The sequence below is a fragment of the Dasypus novemcinctus genome, chromosome 28, assembly GCF_030445035.2.
Source record: "Dasypus novemcinctus isolate mDasNov1 chromosome 28, mDasNov1.1.hap2, whole genome shotgun sequence".
Lineage (NCBI taxonomy): Eukaryota > Metazoa > Chordata > Mammalia > Cingulata > Dasypodidae > Dasypus > Dasypus novemcinctus.
The window spans coordinates 32653567-32660971 of record NC_080700.1 but is presented as its reverse complement, the minus strand read 5'-3'; positions in this window follow the sequence as shown (position 1 = coordinate 32660971).

Here is a 7405-nt window from a genome sequence, read left to right as displayed (position 1 = left end):
AGTCAAGAGTGACTAAATCCGTTATTGATAAATTATGCACAGATTTGTATTAGTCAAAGGAGTGCTGATGCAAAATACCAGAAATTGGTTGATTTTCATAAAGGGTATTTATTTGGGGTAAGAGCTTATAGATACCAGGCCATAAAGCATACGTTACATTCCTCACCAAAGTCTATTTTCACCCGTTGGAGCTAAATGGCTGCCGACATCTGCAAGGGTTCCTGGTTCCTCCCTTCCTGGGGCTGGCTTCTCTTTCCTCTGTGTGCTTACTTCCTGGGGCTCCCACTTAAGGTTTCAGCATCAAACTCCAGCAGTAAACTCCCACATCAAAACCCTCACTTCTGTCCTTTGCCATGCCTTTTATCTGAGAGTCCCCACCCACCAAGGGGCGGGTATTCAACATCCTACTGACATAAGAGGTTTACTTGATTAAGTAATCTTTACTTGATTAAGTAATCTTTACTTGATTACTTAATCAAGTAAACCTCTGAATCCGATATAATCTCATATGCCTAGAGGAAAAGACCAGTTTACCAACATAATCCAATATTTCTTTTTGGAATTCATCAATAATATCAGTCTGCTACGAGATTATTCAATAACCTTAAGCATATGTACACACACTGTCAAATACATACAAGAAACAGATTCGATGTCTGGATCCACGTTAGCTCTAATCTCTCCCCACCTTGGCCATGGGGAGACCTGGCCAGGTGTGGCTAAGGGAAATGCCTCTGTCCTGGACTTATCCAGGTCACCTGGCTCTCTGTGCTGCCACGCTCTTCTCCTGTAATCACATTCTATTGTCACCCCATCGCTTACATCAAAACTGATATCAAAATCCCAGAGGCTGCAGTGTCTCTGCAATTGCAAGTTCAGATCGAAGGTGTGAACTCTTCTTTCAGTCTAGGGCAACAATTCTGGTTCTTTCTGCTGCACATGCTGATGTGTAAACCTGTGCAAATGCAGGGCCTGCCAACTCACCTGTGGCAGCTGCGTGAGGACAGCTTCTTCTTGCAGCTCCACATTGCAGTAGTCATGGAGAGAGGAGGGGTTTATCGGTTCTCTCACACTTTAGTGAGAACAACTTCTGGTCTCAGGGCTGTTACAGAAAGACTCCCCTTGTGGTCCGTAGTCTCATGACTTGATGACATCACATGACTCATTCTGGTAAAACCATCCAGGGGCTGGATATCTGTGAGCTACAGATGCATTTGCAAAACGGCAAAATATAAAGCAGGGAATTTTTGTATCTGGAACAAGTAGTAAAGTCAGAAAGGAGGCAAAACCTCTTGGGTGGAGCAAGACTGTCCTTCAGAAGCAGATGCCATCAGGGCAGGTTTGTTTCAGCATTGTTGAGAAGGCGTTGTCACGCAAGAGAGACTTTTAAAAATAAAATAATGAAGTGGCATTTTTCTTTTTCTTTGTTGTCTGCCATGAAAAGGCAGGTTTATAAATTTCGAGGGTGGGGTTGGGAAGAACGGTAGGGAGAAATAGATTGCGCAATGAGTCATCGTGAATAAATGGAAGACAAATACTTTTCTCTCACGCCGAGCAGGACTTGTCAACAGGGCTCCAGTTGGCACACTGCGCATCATCTCGTTGAAACCTCACGGGGTTTGTGAATCATTTTACTTGGTTGATTTTGTAGCTCCCTTTCTCTTCTTGAAATAAAGGAAACAGTTGATTTTTCTAGTGACAACTATATCCTCAGGACCAGTTCTGTCCCGGAGGGTAGCTCTAAGATTGCTCTGGGCCTCAGAGAATTTACCGTCAATTTGTGGGAAGAAAGAAAAGGTAATATAAGACAGTCGACAGTTAAGAGGCACAGGCAAGTTGCATCAAGGGATGAGTAGTCAGAGATTTTGTACCACTTTTGAGTTCAAATGATTACTGAGAAATGCAGAACAGAATCCATTGTGTTCAAGTTCAAATGGAGGAAAATGGAGTAAAATCAATGCTTTATAAGTTTTCACTTATTTATTTTTATATCAATCAATCAATCCTCATACAGGTGAAGCAGGTGCTCAACCACTGATATACACCCATTTCCCCCAATGCTTCCCTCCCCGTGAGATGGCTCCCTCATCTTGTCGCTCATTATTTTTGCTTCTTGATTTTGCTCATGGTTTGTGCTTGTTGTATGCTTGTTGTTTTTTGCTTGAGCCACATCCGCTACCTGCATGTTTGTTTTTGCTCATTGTCTGCTTGTTGTTTTTGCTTGATGTCTGCTCATTGTCTGCTTGTTTGTCTTCTTTAGGAAGTACAGGGAACTGAACCTGGACCTCCCATGTGGGAGGTGGGTGCTCAAGTTCTTGAACCACATCTGCTCCCCTGTTGTTTTTGTTTTTTTCAGGAGGCTCTGGGAACCGAACCTGGGACCTCCCATTTGGGAGGCAGGAACTCAACCACTCGAGCCACATCTGCTCCCACCTGCAATGCTTTTTATTTTTATTTATTTATTTATCTATCTATCTATTTATTTATTTATATTTCTCTCCCCTCCCTCTCCCCAGTTGTCTGCTCTCTGTGTCCATTTGCTGTGTGTTCTTCTGTGTCCACTTGCATTCTTGCCAGCTGCATCAGCTCTCCGTGTGTGTGGCTCCACTCCTGGGCAGGCTGCACTTTTTTCATGCTGGGCGGCTCTCCTTACGCTCCTTGCACGTGGGGCTCCCCTACACAGGGGACACCCCTGCGTGGCACGGCACTCCTTGTGCGCATCAGCACTGCGCGTGGGCCAGCTCCACACGGGTCAGGAGGCCCAGGGTTTGAACCACGGACCTCCCATGTGGTAGACGGATGCTCTTATCTGTTGAGCCAAATCCGCTTCCCTGCAATGCTTTTTAAATCTTAAAAGTTTCCAGATACGATGATACATTATAGGCTCCTTTTTCATCCTTTTTCTCAACCCTGAACCAACCTTGAAACTTCACCTTCAAGGACATGACTTGCTGGTCCCAGCTGCCTTCTACTTCAGTGTTCATTCAGCTGTGTTCTCAGCACCGTGCTAGGAGCTGGGGCGACGACAGATCGGCGTGCTGCTCTCAGGAGGCTTACATTCAAGATGGTGGAAGGCAGAAAGCCATGTGCCTCAGCGAACTGAAAGTGCCCTGGAGTGCTATGTGTGCCAGGCTGGAAGTATGGACAGGAGTTGTGGGACCCACACAGGAGAGGCTCTGCTTGAACTGAGTCCTGAATGAAGATCAGCTGCTGGCCAGGGGCCAGGAGGTGCTGGGCAGACCAGCAGCAAAGCAGAAGCACAGCGGCACATGGCAGCTTGGCAACTTGGCGCCGCCGTCCTCAGCCCGCAAGGGGCAGAGGTCAGGTGTGCAGTGGTGGCTGGTTTGACATGGGAATCTAAGATTCTAGAGCTTACACTGAAAATTGATTTCTCCTCTGGGGTTTGAGGTCCAGCACCTGAATTGTTCTCACGTGATGTGTCTGAGAAGGAGAAAGGAGGCTCTTGGAAAAGAATAATCATCTGGCATGTTAATTTTCAATTCTCTTCATCCATTACAATGAACTACAAAATTAAAAAAATTTTTTTTTGACTTGGAGTTATAATCTGTGCTAAGTTGCTTGGAATGTTTGCTGGGTCGCTGATTGATTCCTGGTTAAACCTTGGAGTAAGAGGCACTCTTGGGAAGCAGATGTGGCTCAAGTGATAGGACTTCCGCCTACCATATAGGAGGACCTGGATTCAATCCCTGGGGTCTGCTAGTGAAAAAAGAAACAAAAAAGGGAACACATGCCTGCGCAGTGAGCCAGTGGCCACGTGTTGAGCCAAGTACCTGTGCGGCGAGTCGAGTGCCCATGTGGTGAGCTAGTGCCTGCGCAAGTGAGTCACACATTAAGATGATGACGCAACAAAAGAGAGATGAAGGGGAGAGTCAAGGTGAAGCGCAGCAGAAACCAGGAAGTGAGGCGGAGCAGGTGGCAGGGAACCTCTCTCCACATCAGGGGTCCCCAGGATCGAGTCCTGGTGAATCCTGGAGGAGAAAGAGAAGACAGAAAGAGAAATAGGTACAGAAGATCACACAGCAAATGGACTCAGACAGCAAAAAACAGCGGGGGAGGGAGAGGGAGGGGAGGGGGAGGGAAAAAAAAAAAGAGGCACTTTTGCTGTCCTTGCCTGTTGCAGGTTCAGGTATGTCAGTCAGCTCTTCCATCTATAGGTGTGCCTCACCTGGCCCCGAGGTCAAGGTGTATTTGCAGTTCCGTTCTGTGAACAGGCCGGACATGAACTTGACTGCTGCTCTGAGCCTCCAGTCCAGACTGGACCTGGGTTCTCTGTCCCCAGTGTGTCGCACTATCCCCTCCTGCCCCTTCTGTGTCACCGGGCGCTGGCTGTGGCTTCAGGCCCTTCTCCTATTCCTCATGGGAACTGGCGTCCTGCTCTCAACATCAGCCTGCTTGGCTTGGCTCCAACAACCTGCTCATTCTTGCCAGACCTGTTCTTCAGGGCTTGGCGCCCTGCCCTGCCCCTCAGGCACAGCCAGAGGGACCTAGGGGGACCTGGAAGGAGCAGGCTGAGGAGCCCTCCTGCTCCTGCTGTCCCTGTTCATTAGCTGGATGTGGCCCCTTGGAGATGGTGGTCACCCACAAGAGCCTTGGCCCCTTCCCATTGTCCACGGAATGAGCTGCCCCTTGATATCTGAAAGAGAGCCGTACCTGAAAGGCATGGTCTCTCTGAAATAAAGCAGAAAACTCATTTTTTCCTTAAAATAAAATTTCATTGAAGTGTATCATGCATATATGAACATACATAAAGAATAAGTGTACAGTAAAAGTTGTGAACTTGAAAAACAACCAGGCATATCATCACAGCGCTCCCACACATCACCCCAACACCAGCACCTTGCATCGTTGTGAACCATTTGTTGCAAACTATGAAAGAGCATCATCAAAATATTACTACTAACCATAGCCCATATTTTACATTTGGTGTAAGACATGTAAATATTAACACTGTGCGTTAGTATTATATATTTGCTCTAGCTCATGAGAAAACGTTCTCATGTTTGTTCTGTTAATTGCAGTCCACTGAAGTTGAAGTGCAACCAATCCACTGCAATGGGTTTTGAGCTGGCTTTATGGTTTGCTTGCTCACAGCTTCAGTCTGAAGCCGAAGAACAATCAATTATTTCCTTTCTTTTTTTTTTAAAGATTTATTTTTTATTTATTTCTCTCCCTTTTTCTCCCTGCCCACCCCAGTTGTCTGCTCTCTTTGTCCATTCACTGTGTGTTCTTCTGTGTCCGCTTGCATTCTTGTCAGTGGCACCGGGAATCTGTGTCTCTTTTTGTTGCATCATCTTGCTGCGTCAGTTCTCCATGTGTGTGGCACCACTTCTGGGAGGGCTGCGTTTTTCATGCAGGGTGGCTCTCTTTACAGGACATGCTCCTTGTATGTGGGGCTCTCCTATACGAGGGCCACCCCTGCGTGGCATGGCACTCCTTGCGCGTATCAGCACTGTGTGTGGGCCAGCTCATCACATGAGTCAGGAGGCCCTGGGTTTGAACCCTGGACCTCCCATGTGGTAGGCGGACGCTCTATCAGTTGAGCCAAATCCATTTCCTGGAGAATAGGACTTTTTTACTCTCGCCAAGCACACTGCAGGACTCTCTCCCTCGGAGCTGTACACCTCTGGCCCCAGCTCCACTGGGTCCTTGACTATGTCTCCCCACAGGATTGCTTTTGATATAGGAGTTAAATTTGGGGACTTGGCTATCACACCTTCTTGGGTAAAAGTTCATCCTCTACCACTTTCTGGGAGAATGACCTTGGACGTGTTATTTCATCCCTCTAAGCCTTAGAGTCTTTATTGATGAAACAAGATGGTCATACAATCAATGTTAATGAGTTGATGTCTGGGTGTGGCATCCATTAGATCCTCGGTAATCTGTAGCTATTATGATTATGGTCAAGGTTGAAATATTCCAAATCTCCCCGAGGCCAGTGGAAAGTTGAGGGCCCTAGTCCAGGCTGAGGTTGTCCCCGGGGCTGGTGCAAGAGTGCAGGCACGGCTGGGTCACCGAGCTCCCCGAAGCTGGGGTCCGGGGCCCTGATTGGCATCGAGGTCCCCAAGACAGGCCAGCAATGTGTCATGTGAACAGTCAGGCCACTGGGGGCCGGGTCCTACTAAGAGGCTACAGCAGACGAGGGCCGAGACTGCCCTGCTTGAGCGGGAAGGAGGCAAGGCCAAGGGCACCTTCTGATATGCTGAGATACAGATCTGGGTGAGGAGTGGAGAGAGCCTGTGCCTTGCCTGGGTTGGGGAGAGCCAGGCTGGAGAGAGCGGGCCACGGCGCGAGTAGTGGTTTTGAATGGGCAGGTGATATGCATTAGGGCCTTTTCTTTTCCTTTCTCCTTTCCTTTCTCCTTTCCTTTCTCCTTTCCTTTCTCCTTTCCTTTCTCCTTTCCTTTCTCCTTTCCTTTCTCCTTTCCTTTCTCCTTTCCTTTCTCCTTTCCTTTCTCCTTTCCTTTCTCCTTTCCTTTCTCCTTTCCTTTCCTTTCCTTTCCTTTCCTTTCCTTTCCTTTCCTTTCCTTTCCTTTCCTTTCCTTTCCTTTCCTTTTCTCTTCTCTCCTCTCCTCTCCTCTTCTCTTTTTTTCTTTTCTTTATTAGAAGAGTTTTAGTTGTGCATAAAATACAGAATCCTATTATTAACACCACTCATTAGTATGGTACACTTGTTACAACTGAGGAAAGAACATTTTTATAATTGCACTATTAACTATAGTCCATTGTTTACAGCGGGGTTCACTCTTTGTGTTGTACGGTCCTCTGTTTAAAAAGAAATTTTTTAAAAAAATTTTAGTAACATGCACCCACATTCAAGCAGATAATTCAGTGCTGTTCATTTTGTTCACAACGTTGTGCTGCTGAAACGATGGGACGGCATTTCCTTCTGAGGGTTCTAGCTGTGGAGTGGCTTGACCGACAGTCTAACACCTGCCGGTTAAACCAAAATAAACCCTTATAAACTGGGAGGAGACTGTGGATTCAAAGACTCACCAAGAACAAGTTCAGGTCCCTTGGAAGAAGGCATCGCCAGTCAGTGGAGCTCTGCTAGCAGATGACAGCGTCTCATGTGTTGGCACCAGCTGCAGTGGCGCCCACCATCTCTCTCCACTGCCCCCTCTGCTCTGGGGTCTCCCAAGGAAGCCCTATGGGGGAGGAGCTGTGTCTCACAGCTGCGCCACCACGCACCCCATTCCTGGCGTCCTCCACGCTTCGGAGGAAAGTGCAGTTCAAGTGTCTGCAGGAAGCCTTCCCTGTTTTTCAGGGCAGAACTGACTGCTCCTGGCTCTCCACGTCTCCCCAGCATCCCAGCATGTTGGAGGCCAGGGGCCATGTCTTATGTTCTTCATCTCATACCCTGCCTGGAGACCGTGTGCATGCAATAA